Source organism: Bos javanicus, chromosome 24 (genome assembly GCF_032452875.1).
Source record: "Bos javanicus breed banteng chromosome 24, ARS-OSU_banteng_1.0, whole genome shotgun sequence".
NCBI lineage: Eukaryota > Metazoa > Chordata > Mammalia > Artiodactyla > Bovidae > Bos > Bos javanicus.
This window is the reverse complement of record NC_083891.1, coordinates 54,905,851-54,919,732: the sequence shown is the minus strand read 5'-3', so window position 1 is coordinate 54,919,732 and position 13,882 is coordinate 54,905,851. Positions and strand designations below refer to the sequence as shown.

Below are 13,882 nucleotides of genomic sequence, written 5' to 3'. Positions count from 1 at the left end.
TTATAGTGTTTTATGAATTGTTGGGGTGGAGGTAAATGCCAAAGGGACTTCATCAAGCCTGCCATGTCTGTTGGGGTTTGAAGGGTGAGTGGGAAGTCTCTAGACAAAAGGTCTGTGCATTTGTGACCTTGGAACACCACAGGTAGTTCTCTGAAACTAGAAATGGAGTAATGAGAGCACTGGGGGCGCGTGCTGCTCCAAGTCTGGCCCGGGCCAGGGAGTGTGACGTTCAGGGAGTCTGAACGATTTTGGAGCTACAGAGTGCTTTGGGAATCTGATAAAAGATAGAGTGCTTGTCTTGGACAGTCAGGCAGCATGAAGATTCAATATTTTGCATACAATTTTGGAGGTAAGGCTCTAGAGACCACTTTCTACGTGTCTCCTTTCTGGAAAAATCAAGGGAGGCAACAGTTACATTAGTACACAGATGCCCTGCTTGACAGCGGCAGCAAATGCTTTTGATAAGGTAAAATAAAGTTTTTTATTTCATTTACTGAAGGACCTGGGAGTATATGAGATTGTGCTGAAACTTGTATATTTATAATTCCTTCAAGCAGAATCAGACAAGATTTTTTATTGGTAGATATCCGCACTTCTCAGTCACCTAAATGCTGAAGAGATTGTATCACTTTCCGCAGAATCTCCTTGTCTGTAAAATGGTACTACTCAGAGGACTCACCTGACAGAGTTGTGAGGGTACAATGAACATGTCCAAGTACAGCATTTTTAGCCCTGGGGTTACACACAGTAAGAGCTCAATAAATGTTAGTAATTGTGAAACATCTGTGACTTCACTCGTGGACATTCAGAGATGTTGTGCAGTTGTTAAGTCGTGTCTGACTCTTTGTGACCCCGTGGGCTGTGGCGTGCTAGGCTCCTCTGTCTTTCATTGTTTCACAGTTTGTTCACATTTATGTCCATCAAGTCCGTGATGCCATCCAACCGTCTCATCCTCTGTTGTCCCCTTCTCCTCCCACCTTCCATCTTTCCCAGCATCTGGGTCTTTTCCATTGAGTCAGTTCTTCACATCAGGTGGCCAAAGTACTGGAGCTTCAGCTTCAGCATCAGTCCTTCCAATGAATATTCAGCACTGATTTCCTTTAGGATTGACTGGTTTGATCTCCTTGCTGTCCAAGAGACTCTCAAGAGTCTTCGCCAACACCACAATTCAAAAGCGTCAGTTCTTTGGTGCTCAGCTTTCTTTATAGTCCAGCTCTTACATCCATGAACGACTACTGGAAAAACCATAGCTTTTACTAGACGGACCTTTGTTGGCAAAGTAATGTCTCTGCTTTTTAATATGCTGGCTAGGTTGTGATAGCTTATGGTGAATGGTGTTGGATTCGTGATCTCTGAAGAAGATTTGGCTTCGGAACCAGGGACCAGGCTTGATCACTCAAGAGCTCTTGTGTAGCAGAGTTTTATTAAAGTACGAAAAAGGGACAGAAAGCTTCTGACACAGACGTCAGAAAGGGGATGGAGAGTGCCCCCCTCGCTTGTCTAAGCAAGGGAGTTATATATACTTTTTAAATTAGTTATTAACAATAAATTAAAAGAATGTCTCAAGGTTGTAAAAATCTTACTAGATCCACTCCCACAATTTACATTTTAAGATAACAGGATTAGAATTTAACAATAGAAACATTTTACCAGATCTAGTCACATAATATACATTCTAAGGTATAAGGATTAGTGAGGTTTTCAAGAAGGAGAAACTGTCCTCAAGCAGATACATTGTTGTTATATGATCCCTAGTGAAAAGAAAAAGTGAAAGTGAAGTCGCTCAGTCCTGTCCGAGTGTTTTCGACCCCATGGACTATATAGCCTACCATGCTTCTCCATCCATGGAATATTCCAGGCAAGAGTACTGGAGTGGGTTGCCATTTCCTTCTCCAGAGGATCTTCCTGACCCAGGGATCAAACTCGCGTCTCCCACATTATAGGCGGACACTTTACCGTCTGAGCCACCAGGGAAAGCAGCCCACCAGGCTCCCTTGTCCCTGGGATTCTCCAGGCAAGAACACTGGAGTGGGTTGCCATTTCCTTCTCCAGTGCATGAAAGTGAAAAGTGAAATTGAAGTCACTCAGTTGTGTCCAAGTCTTAGCGACCCCATGAACTGCAGCCTACCAGGTTCCTCCATCTATGGGATTTTCCAGGCAAGAGTACTGGAGTGGGGTGCCATTGCCTTCTCCGATAATCCATAGCACAGAGTTTAAATTGAGTTGTTGTGTAATCATCAGTTCTGGCCTTAAAGAAAAAAGTGTTTTATGTGACTAAGAGTAAGGAATGTAGAGAAAAATAAATAAACAAAAGGTATTTGTCTTTTCCTGCTTTTTGAGAGCCCCAGATCCTTCTCTCCTCCTCAGGGACTCCGGATTTCTTATCAACCTGCCTAGGCATTGACTCTCATTTGTTCATAGGCTTTTCTTCCAAGGAGCAAGCATCTATTACTTTCGTGGCTGCAGTCACTGTCTGCAGTGGTTTTGGAGCCCCCCAAAATAAAGTCAGCCATTGTTTCCACTGTTTCCCTGTCTCTTTGCCATGAAGTGATGAGACCAGATGCCATGATCTTAGTTTTCTGAATGTTGAGTTTTAAACCAGCTTTTTCACTCTCCTCTTTCACCTTCATCAAGAGGCTCTTCAGTTCTTTGCTTTCTGCCATAAGGGTGGTGTCATCTGCATATCTGAGGTATTGATATTTCTCCTGGCAATCTTAGTCCAGGTTATGCTTCATCCAGGCCAGCGTTAAATAAGCAGGGTGACAATATACAACCTTGATGTACTCCTTTCCCAGTTTGGAACCAGTCCATTAATCTATGTCCAGTGTAACTGTTGCTTCTTCACCTGCATACAGATTTCTCAGGAAGCGGGTAAGGTGGTCTGGTATTCTTGTCTCTTTAAGAATTTTCCAGTTTGTTATGATCCACACAGTCAAAGGCTTTAGCATAGTCATTGAAGCAGAAGTAGCTATTTTTTGGAATTCTCTTGTCTTTTCTATGACCCAGCAGATGTTGGCGATTTGATCTCTGGTTCCTCTGCCTTTTCTAGATCCAGCTTGAACATCTGGAAGTTCGTGGTTCAGGTGCTGTGAAGCCTAGCTTAGAGAATTTGGAGCATTACTTTGCTAGCGTGTGAGATGAGTGCGGTAGTTTGAACATTCTTTGGCATTGCCCTTTGTGATTGGATTGAAAACTGACCTTGTCCAGTCCTCTGGCCACTGCTTGCTGCTGCTAAGTCACCAACTCTGCGTGACCCCATAGATGGCAGCCCACCAGGCTCCCCCGTCCCTGGGATTCTCCAGGCAAGAACACTGGAGTGGGTTGCCATTTCCTTCTCTAATGCACGAAAGTGAAAAGTGAAAGTGAAGTCGCTCAGTCGTGTCCGACTCTTCGCGACCCCATGGACTGCAGCCTACCAGGCTCCTCCGTCCATGGGACTTTCCAGGCAAGAGTACTGGAGTGGGGTGCCATTGCCTTCTCCGGCCACTGCTTAGTTTTCCAAATTTGCTGGGATATTGAGTGCAGTACTTTCACAGCATCATCTTTTAGGATTTGAAATAGTTCAGCTCAAATTCCATCACCTCCACTAGCTTTGTTTGTAGTGATGCTTCCTAAGGTCCACTTGACTTTGCATTCCGGGATGTCTGGCTCTAGGTGAGTGATCACACCATCGTGATTATCTGGGTCATGAAGATCTTTTTGGTACAGTTCTTCTGTGTATTCTTGCCACCTCTTCTTAATATCTTCTGCTTCTGTTAGGTCCATGCCGTTTCTGTCCTTTATTGTCCTCATCTTTGCATGAAGTGTTCCCTTGGTATCTCTGATTTGGGCCCATGTATTTCTGGATCTTCATGGGTCATTTCTTGGGAGTAAAATTTCCTTAACTGAAATACCTTTCACGGCACTGGCTCAGCTTCTCTGAGAAGTTGCAGTACATATTTTCTGCATAAAACAGTGGCCATGGTAGAGATAACTAACGAATATTATTATGTGCTTTCCCCCCCTTCTTTTTAGAGCTTCTAATATTCAGTGGGGAAATTTTCCTTGTTAAGAGACACTGACAAGGCCAGTTGGCCTAAAATTAGACCCAGCAGCTGTGTTTTGAATCAGGGCCCCACGTGTGCACTCGCACTCGCTTCCCGCTGTGCTTGTCTGCTGCTTTATCTTACTTCAGGGAGCAGACTTTTTGGGTGAATTTTAACATCCATGTTTTTCTCCTGGTACAGCCAGAAAGCTGTTACCACATGATCGTTTGTCGTGGTTATTTACACTTATGGAATGGCAAACCCAGAAGAACAGCAGGTTTACTTACTTACGTTTAGGAAACCACCCCAGAGTATAACTGTAACTCAGGCTATGTATGGGGAATTTAGTCTTCATCCCTCTTTGTACCCCTCAATCCTTAAATTATTAACATAAAAGAGAATGTGTATCCAAAATAAAACTTGGGAGCCAAAAGCAAAATACTAGGTCATTCTTATATTTATTTGCTCTCCAAATCAGCTTTTTTTTTTTTTTTAGGGAAAAAAAAAAATCCTGTAATTATATGTAATTTTTTGACCTCTGGAAAGAATTTGGTTTCGTTTTTTCATTTTCCATGTCAGGAGTCAGGAGTCATTTTATAGGTCCCAGTTCCTTTGTATTTCTTTGCCCTACTGTTTAAAGAAACATTTGAAAAAAAAAACTCGTGTACACAGTGTTATCGTGATTTGGTTTAAGTATCTGTGGTTATAAGTGCACTTCATTTCACCTAATTAAGTTATTTAGTCATTTACACATTAGCAATGTACTACATATTCCACTTTTACAGGAACTTATTTTAATTATACCTGCAGTTGTGTTCTGCTCCATTATATCCATAGATCAAGCTGAATAATGGCAGTCTTAAAAGCCATATGCTAAAACTGATTATAGGTCATTAAGGCCAAATTAAGGTAACATTTCTGATGGCCACAAGCGGAAGTCTAACTAACAATTACTTTTTGCTTTTGCTTTGGGGAACTCATTCTATTTGGCTTTGATGTTGCTGGTCTCATTGTTTGAATGTCTGGTGTTTGGCGTGTGTTGGTAGCTGCTTTGATGATGCTAACTTTTTTAAAGGGCAGACAGTATACGACGCATTTTTTAATGTATACAAAAATCTCAATTCAATGAATTTTCTGATGTCTTTCTCAAAAAATTATGCTTCTTCTTTAGCTCTCTTTCTTCCTACCTACCATTACAAGTTAGATGGGCAACCGATTCTCATAGTCTTGGGTTGGGAATATACTAGAATTCCTTTAAGTTACTTTAATGAATAATAGAGTAAAGCCTGATTGGGAGGATATGATGCTTTGAAAGTATCCTATCCTTCCAAAGAGAAATGCCTTGGCATTATCTTTTTTGATGGAAACTTTGGTTAAAAGCAGTAACAATCTGGTTTTTAAGGCATCAATATTAATTCTTGACTTGTTTGGCCTAAAATCATTTATTAAGAAAAAAGGACATCCTTCATTTCAGGCTTATCCATACACATTTTGTAACCTAAGAATGGGTGACTCTAATATTAATTTTTTCCATGAGAAATGCTTAGACTTTGTACGGGAATAAATAATTTTGGGTTACTTTGTTCAAATAGAATATAACTAAAGAGGTTTATTTTTAATGATCATTACTTGATTACCTCCCAATTTTATAATCTGTGATTGAAATTAATAAGGTTTAAATAGGAAAACTATACTCAAAAGACTCCAATTTAGACATTGGTTTTTTGCTGGATTAATGAAGATTTTCCTGTGTATTCAGATCTGGAAGATATTGGGTAGTTACACAAATAGAACTGTGGTTGATATGGATCCTCTGCGTTTTTGTTGGAAATTGTTTCAACCAGCTCATGTACTTTTTAAAAATATTCCCACTAAAAAGTGATAGTTCAGGGAATTCCCTGGCGGTCCAGAGGGTAAAGCTCCAACCTTCCACTGCGAGGAGCATGGGTTCAATCCCTGGTCCAGGAACTGAAATCCTGCAAGCCACACAGTATGGCTAAAAAAATAAAATAAAATAAACAAAAAAATTAACTGATAGTTTAGTCTTGGACATACCAGTGTAGGAAATTGGCAGTTTACCTTACATGCAAAAAAGGGGGGGAAATAGGAATATATGTATATACTGCCATGAAAACGGTGAAAAATTGTTACGTTGTTCAGTCATGTCCGACTCTTTGTGACTCCCTAAACTGTAGTCCTGCAGGCTTTTGTGTCCATGGAATTCTCCAGGCATGAATACTATACCTGCATTTAAAAAGTAAACACGAGGAACAAACTGATTACCTGAGGATGACTGAGGAGGAAATAAAGAACAGTATGGTAGAGATGTATAACTTTTGTATGACCCTGATTCTTAAACCATGTACATAAATGTTCTCTATTTAGAGTTTTTTTTTTTAAACACTAAACAAAAAGTTTGATGACAGTGACAGACATTTTAAAGATTATACTGGATTGTTTTGTTAAGAAATCTAATCATAAAATATTAGTTTGGTCGTTTTCTCATGTTAAGTTTTGGGGCAAATTAAACATATTGGATATTCTTAAACATAAATTTGTGTTTACTCTAAAACATAGTCTTTTTTTTTTTTTTTTTAATACTGTGGCAGTATTAAAAATCAGACCCAACACAGACCTTCCCTGGTGGTCCAGTGGCTAAGACTCTGTGCTTTCAATGCAGGGGACCTGGGTTCAATCCCTGGGCAGGGAACTAGATCCTGCATGTTGCAACTAAGACCCAGCACAGCCAGAGGGCGAAAAAAAAAGACAGACTTTATAGAGGAAAACTGTTGGACTTAAACAGGAATTTGATGGGTTGCAAACTTGCCCCTGCACATGGAAGACTGGGAGAGATGGAAGAAAGATGCGGGTCGCTCCAGGTTGGTAGGTGGCCGGTGTAATTAGCAGGGGAACTTACACAGGAGGCTTTTCTTGGCCAGATGCAAGATGAGCACATTTCTGCACTTGCTCGCCAGAATCTTAATAGTTTATGTAGAGTCCTTAATGGGGTTCAGTCCAAACAACTCATGGTCAACTTGTGCTCACATCCTCTCCATGACCTCTGCTGCCGACAGAGCTGTGCGTTTACATAACACGCGGTTCCAGTGGTCTTAGGAGATGGAAGAGGCATTATTAGGAGTTGGATGTGACTCCTGCATGATGACCAACTTGTTTCTGGATTTAGGGACCATGAGAACTTTCATAAAGTGGAAGTTGGAGCAATAAGTGGCATGGACAAGCTACATTTTAAGTTATTTTAAAAATACTTTACTCACACTAGAATTATTATAACCTGTCAAAATGTGACTAAGATGTCAACAAAATTCTTGAAATTTTTCAGATTGGTAGGTGCTAATGTACTTGAATTAACATGATGAAATGTGATGATTTAGTAACTTTATTTTAATGAACAATGTGATTGATTTTAACCTTTAAGAAAAGAAAGGTAATATGGGCATGTGTATTTACTTTACTGTGGAGAAAGTTCTCCTTTAAATTCTTAATACAATAATAGGCCTTAAAACATCAAATCTTCATTTGGACAGTTTGCGTTTCATAGCTGAGGACCTAGTTGTGGTTAATTTAATATCTTATTCATTTGCATTTATTAATACAATGCTGGGAAATTATGCTGCATTCTTCTTACAGTGGTGTTTTTGCTGATTGATCTTGTCTCTGAAAAGATAACAAGACACTAAAGCCACTATTATAGTTCTTAAACACTATTATTCTTGAATGAGGATGTGAAATACAGGGCAAATTGCGGGAAAAAAATGCTGTCCTGGAAAATTAATCCTTTTAAAGTCAGAGAGATTAAACAATTCGGAATTTGAAAAAAAATCACACTGAAAGATAAAGGTATATAAGCTCACTTAACTATTAATGATACAAATTAATCTGCAGAGAATTAAAAGCAGCTTTGTTGATGGTAGAAGACACATGTAGTTAATAAGGACATTACATCTCATTTGGGGTTAGGTTGGCCTCTCATTTATTAATATCTGTTTAAACTACAAATAGAAAGAACTCCATTTTTACCAGACTTCTTGTCACAAGACCCAGTCTCTAAAGAGAAATATCGTTGATGGAAAACCAGAAAGACTAAATAGATGTATTTGGTCTCACAGGCAGTCCATTAATTTGCTCAAATTAAATATTATCTTTAAATATTGAAAGGTTAAATGTACACTGATAATGGATTTAGACAGCTATTAAGCCGTAATTGCCTTCTAATGTAGTTACTAAAAGACATTTGATATAACATATTGAGAAGGGAGAATTAGGGACTTTTCTCTATCTCACTTTTAACTGAGTTTTATAGCTTTCATTCTGGCTGTTGTAGGAATTGGATAACAACAAATTTTAAAAAAAAATGAGAATGCATACAATATACATGAAATATTCAGTAGGCAAGTTGTAGAGGAGCTGCATTTTGTTCAGTGTTCTCATCATTTTTTGCAAATCTGCACCATCGATACTGTCAAATCAGCTCTCCACCCCCAATGTTTTTCTATTAGATAAAAGTCAAATTTCTGAAAATGTTACCAGTGTATGATTTTTACGTAAGTCGAATTACTGTGTTCCGTGCACTGGATGTATGGGTACACTAGTGACCAAGTTAGTTTGAGAAGTTCTCAGTCTGCTGGAGACTTGCAGCTGGCGCAGGTAGTCAAACTGATGACTGTCACTGGCTTCTAGGCAGCTTTCTTTTTAATGTTTGCATGTTTGATTGAAGGGATGATGTTTTCCCGTTTTTACAGGTTGTGTTAGTTGAGTTTCCAAGTTTTAACCGATTATGGTTAACCCCAGAACACAGGCTGATGGATTGAGTCAGTCACTTGCCTCTAAAGTTCAGTGAAAGGACAAGATATTGTTTGGGAAAGAAATATAAAGGTGACCTAGTGCTTCAGAACATCTTTTTCCTTGTGAAGGATCTGAACATAATCAAAGTACAAGTATGCGTCGGGAAAAAATTACCTTCAATTAAGATATCAGGCCAGAGTATTTTTGAATTGAACAAAGAAAGGGTAAGAAACACCCTGCTGTTGATCCCTGTCACTCATCAGATTTTTGTATTAACAGGCAGCCTCTGCTAGTTTTGTGGCTAATCTCAACGATCTGGTTTTCTTTTACATTTTTAGAATTCACTTTGGTTTCAGAAACCATTACTGAGTAGTAAATGTGTGTGAAAGTCTGTTCTGGGAAAGATGGTTAGCTTCCAGGTGGTGCCAGGGTCACTGCCTGGCGCCCCCTGGAGGTGTGTGTGCAGTGCTGCACGTGGCCACCCTGCTTGGCGCCTTTAAAGCAGAATGTGATGATAACTGTGTTTTTCATGGAACTTCTAGGGTGCTTTCACAAGTATATTTTAATCTTTTTAGATTCTTAAGAGTAGCTTATTTCAGTTTTATAAACAAAAACTCATGTTCTGAGTGATCTTATAACTTGCCTAACTTAAAGCAGAGTACACATGAATTAATATCAGGCAGAATATAAAAAGTATCATGAGAGTTTCAAATGCCATAGGATCCCAGAGGGAGACACTACTTTCATTGACCACGGCCAAGGTAGAATTTGTAGGGAAGTCAAAGTCAATGTATACCCTCTTTTATAAAAGCAGCAATATACCCTGTAACATCTTCCCTGCTCACTTAAATAAATGTTCTGTTTTCTCCCTTCAACTTTAATCCACATTAACATTAAAAGAATAGAAAATCACATTTCTAAATTTTACTGAGGTAGTTAAGTAGAGAAGGTAATTGCATTACAAGAGTGTAATATATAACATTTGTAATCCTTTAAAATGGAATTAGGACTCTGTCTTCTCAGTATACTGTGGTGACTTTAGGCTTCACTCATTTAAAAGTGTTCTAGAAGATCTTTTTAAAAATTCTGAGCCACTTTATATTTTTCTTCTGTATTTAGATAATTTTAGAACTATTGACCAGCTAATCATGATTTTCTTTTAAATGTGGATTTCCAAATATTTGTTTAATAATGCGACTTTAATATGCTTCGGTATGACTTTCCATCTTTTCTTCCCTTTTCTTCCTTCTTCTTTCTTTTCCTCCTTCTCTTCTTCTCCCTCCCTCCCTTCCTTTCTGCCTTCTTTCTCTTCTGAATATATATTATCTCTCAACCCACTCCAGTATTCTTGCCTGGGAAATCCCACGGACAGAGGAGCCTGGCCGGCTACAGTCCATGGGGTCACAAAGAGTTGGACACGTCTCAGTTATGAACAACAACAGCTAACTCTTTTGTCTAGATTTCTCTTTAAAGTTAAATGGAAAAAGTGGATTCTGTTGGTTGGGTTTGCTATTGTCTAATGTTACAACATCGTTGGGCTCTATGAGGCTGATTCTAAGACTTCTGTATTTAATACAGCTTTTAAGTCTTTCTACATATGCTGAGAATAGCCATTAGCTTCACCACCCTGAAAGCCTTGAATGTGATGATATACCATATACACATTCTTGATATTTACTGATCCACTATGTACACAATAGCCTGAAGAGCTTCGTAAACTTTTCCACCCAAACTAAAGACAAGAGTAAATACATAAACACAAGGAGCTTGGGGACTTGGCTGAAAGTTGCCACCCAGAGCTGGAAATTTATTTGCATGCTGGTAAAAAAAAAATGAGCCACGAGTTGAAGCTCAGGAAGACATCTGATATTTGATGCGTATCCCATCTCTGTGTATTCCAGGGTGCCCTTTCTGTTTACCAGGATGGAAAAGCACAGTTTTACACCAGTGCTCTTGGGTATTCGAGTGGGTTTTTTTTTTAAAGGAGTCGCACTTGTTTTTCATTCCGTGTCCTTCTGCATTCTCTTCCGTTAAATTCCATGAGAGTCTTAATCTGAAGGCTTTAATAGAAGCAGACGTTGTTGCCCGAATGAAGTTCGGACGTTAAAACCAGCAAGAGGGCACTGACTGCCGCACGTGACGTTATTGTCTTCAGAATTATTGATATAAACTCTTCATCTGTTGATGGCAAATGTGGAATTTTGCTGATGTCTGAGTTCCTCTTGTAAAAACGACCCATACGTTTTCGTATGAAAACATTCTATTGACTTACTAAATAGTGGACATTCTTCAGGTAGGGGGGAAAGATATGTATGTGTGTTTAAACACACACATACACACCTATACCTGAATCAGGATCTGGCACCTGTGGGACTTTTCTCCCTGTGTGGTTCGTGTTCTTAGTGTGACATCCATGAGTACAGATATGTGGAGAGAACACGCTGGAAGGTTGGTGAGCTACTTTACCGTACTGTGATTGCTTCTCTTGCTGTGCCGTTCATTTCTGATGTAAATACCTAATGACTCTCATCAAACAACATTTAAACTTTCTATGAGATCCTGTGACTGTTCCTTTAGATCGCATTATGAGGAACAATGGCTGAAATGAGCCTCAGTGCGAGGCTGTGTCTCCGACGGGGCTTCTGCAGCTGTTGGTGATGGCGGTCGCTCCCTCAGCCGAACGGCCGCCATCCCGTTGGTGGCATTGTGCCCATTAAGCGGTGTATAACAACAGCGCTCCTGGTGCGGTACGTTTCATCTCTGCGTCATTTTCGGGTTCAGCCCTGGCATGTTCTGGGGTCCGTACTTTCCCTTTCTTGGTAATTTAACAGAAGGAAAAACTGAAAAACTGACTTGAGGCGGCAAGGTGGATGAAGTTTCTCAAGAAATGCCTCTTTGGTGTCTGAAACGTGGGTTGTCAGCCAGTAATTAATTTATTTTAAAGGGAATTCATCCTGGGGCTGACAAAGCAGCGGAGTAGCTAACTTTCTAAGACAGGTGGAAGGTCCTTGCCATGTCCAAAGTGTCAAGATTAAACCTAAATTATTTATAAGGTATTAGTGACTTTAGTTTTTTTTTTTTTTAATTTTCTAATTGGAGGATAACTGCTTTACAATGTTGGTTTCTGTTGTACAACGATGTGAATTCATCATAATTATATATACATATATCTTCCCTCTTGAGCCTCCCTCCCCTCCCCCCAGGCTGTCACAGAGCATCAGGCTGAGCTCCCTGTCCTGTGCAGCAGCTTCCCACTGGCTCTGTAGTTTCCATGTGGTAGTGTGTATATATGTGTCAGTGTTGCCGTCTCCTCCCCCCACTGTGGCCGCAAGTCCGTTCTCTACATCCGCGTCTCTATCCCTCCCTGCAAGTAGGTTCATCAGCACCGTTTTTCAGGATTCCAGGTATATGCGTCAATACACGATATTTGTTTTTCTCTTTCTTACTTATCTCACTTTGAATAACATGCTCTAGATTCATCCGCCTCTAGTGACTTTAATTTTATTGATAAGCTACGATTGATGTAACAAATCCAATTGAGTTGAATTTTAACCATTGTTTCTGTGTGAACTAGTGTGAGGCTCTTTGCTAATTTCTGAAAGGAATCCAAAAGATGGACCCAGAATAGTTCCCGACCTTGCAAAGCTTTGTAAGGGTGGATGGAGACATAGATACAAACAAATAAGGATGCTAGATCCAATGGAATTAAGATATTTGAAAGAGCTAAGCAGAGGAGTCTTTGCACATACAAAACCATCAGCAAATGATTGTTGAAGTCAAGTGTGTGAAAGAATTACCTTTGGATTTCAGATATTTCTGTGTCACCATGAACTTCCTGAGTGGCTGACTGAACATGGTGATTGCCATTTGATGTTGTTTAGTCTAACGCTCGGGGACTAATTTAGCATAGAAAATATACAATTGTTCCTGTTTTACCAGAAAAAGTAGAAGCCAGAAGTTGTGTTTTTTTTCCCTTTGTGCTTTTCTTTTGAATCTGATGTCCCTCATCTTACTTTTTCCGCCAGGCTTTTGAAGAGGATGATATATTCTGATGTTTATTTTATTTTGTTTATTTGATTTTGACCGTGCTGGGTCTTTGTTGCTGTGTGCGGGCTTTCTCTAGTTGTGGCGGGCCCCAGGGCGTGTGGAATCTTCCTGGACCAGGGATCGAACCCGTGTCCCCTGCATTGTCAGGCAAATTCTTAACCACTGGACCACCAGGGAAGTCCTCTGGAGGTATATTTTAAATAAGTTGAGGAAAGTCACTGGGCACGTGTGAAGAGCATGGTGAATCTGTGTGCTGAGGTGGAAAGTCGTGAAGGCCAGGGAAGGAGGCCTGGAAGTTGTTGGTGGCGTGGGGCACATGGCGGCTGTGACCGTGCTCCACGCGGCTCAGAGGAGACAGCAGAGGTGGGGAGGCCGTGTTCCGGAGTTAGACCGCAAAGGCGGAATACTGGCTTTGTCATTCGCCCGCTGTGTGACCTTCCAAAAGTTAGACTACCTCTCTGAGTCTCAGTTTGCTCATCTGTAAAATGGCAAGAGTTAACAAGGTCTCCTTCACGGATTCATGAGGCCCAAATAAGCTAATCCACATAGAAAACTGTCTGGAGTGCCACTATTTAAAAAAAAAACACCACAAAACACTAACATTATTAGCTATTTGCTCCATCATGGGGGCGGGGTGGGGAGGGGAAGAATGTTGTTCAAGGCATTTGAAAGAGTAATGTATAAAGAACATGGTTTTGGCATTGGAGTTTTGGTCACATGAAAGTGAGGAGAGTGTTTGTTCAAAACCGTGCAGCCCTTAACATTAAATAAAGTGATTTTGGGGGCTGCCCGTAATGATTGTGGTTCAGGTATTTTAGGAAGTTGGGCATAATAGATACCCTATTCAATCCTTTTTTTTTTTTTTGGAATCAAAATGGATACATAAAGATTTAAGAGGAGGGGGACATTCTTTTCTCCACAGCTGGTCATGAGCCCAGTGTAGTTGGCAGTAAAATGGATTGTTTGGAATGTGTCCCTAAAATCCTGTAATTTAATTTTCATTATTT

At 40.0% G+C, this 13,882-nt stretch overlaps 1 protein-coding gene and 1 non-coding gene across 19 annotated transcripts in view; both read left to right on the top strand.

Annotated features, from left to right (window-relative positions):
* Nucleotides 1–13,882, top strand: part of TCF4 (transcription factor 4) — a 388,575-nt gene that overhangs the window by 26,116 nt on the left and 348,577 nt on the right. The window lies entirely within an intron of this gene.
* On the top strand, nt 6,663–6,735 carry TRNAE-UUC (transfer RNA glutamic acid (anticodon UUC)). The gene has a single exon. It is a non-coding gene; the product is annotated as a tRNA-Glu (tRNA).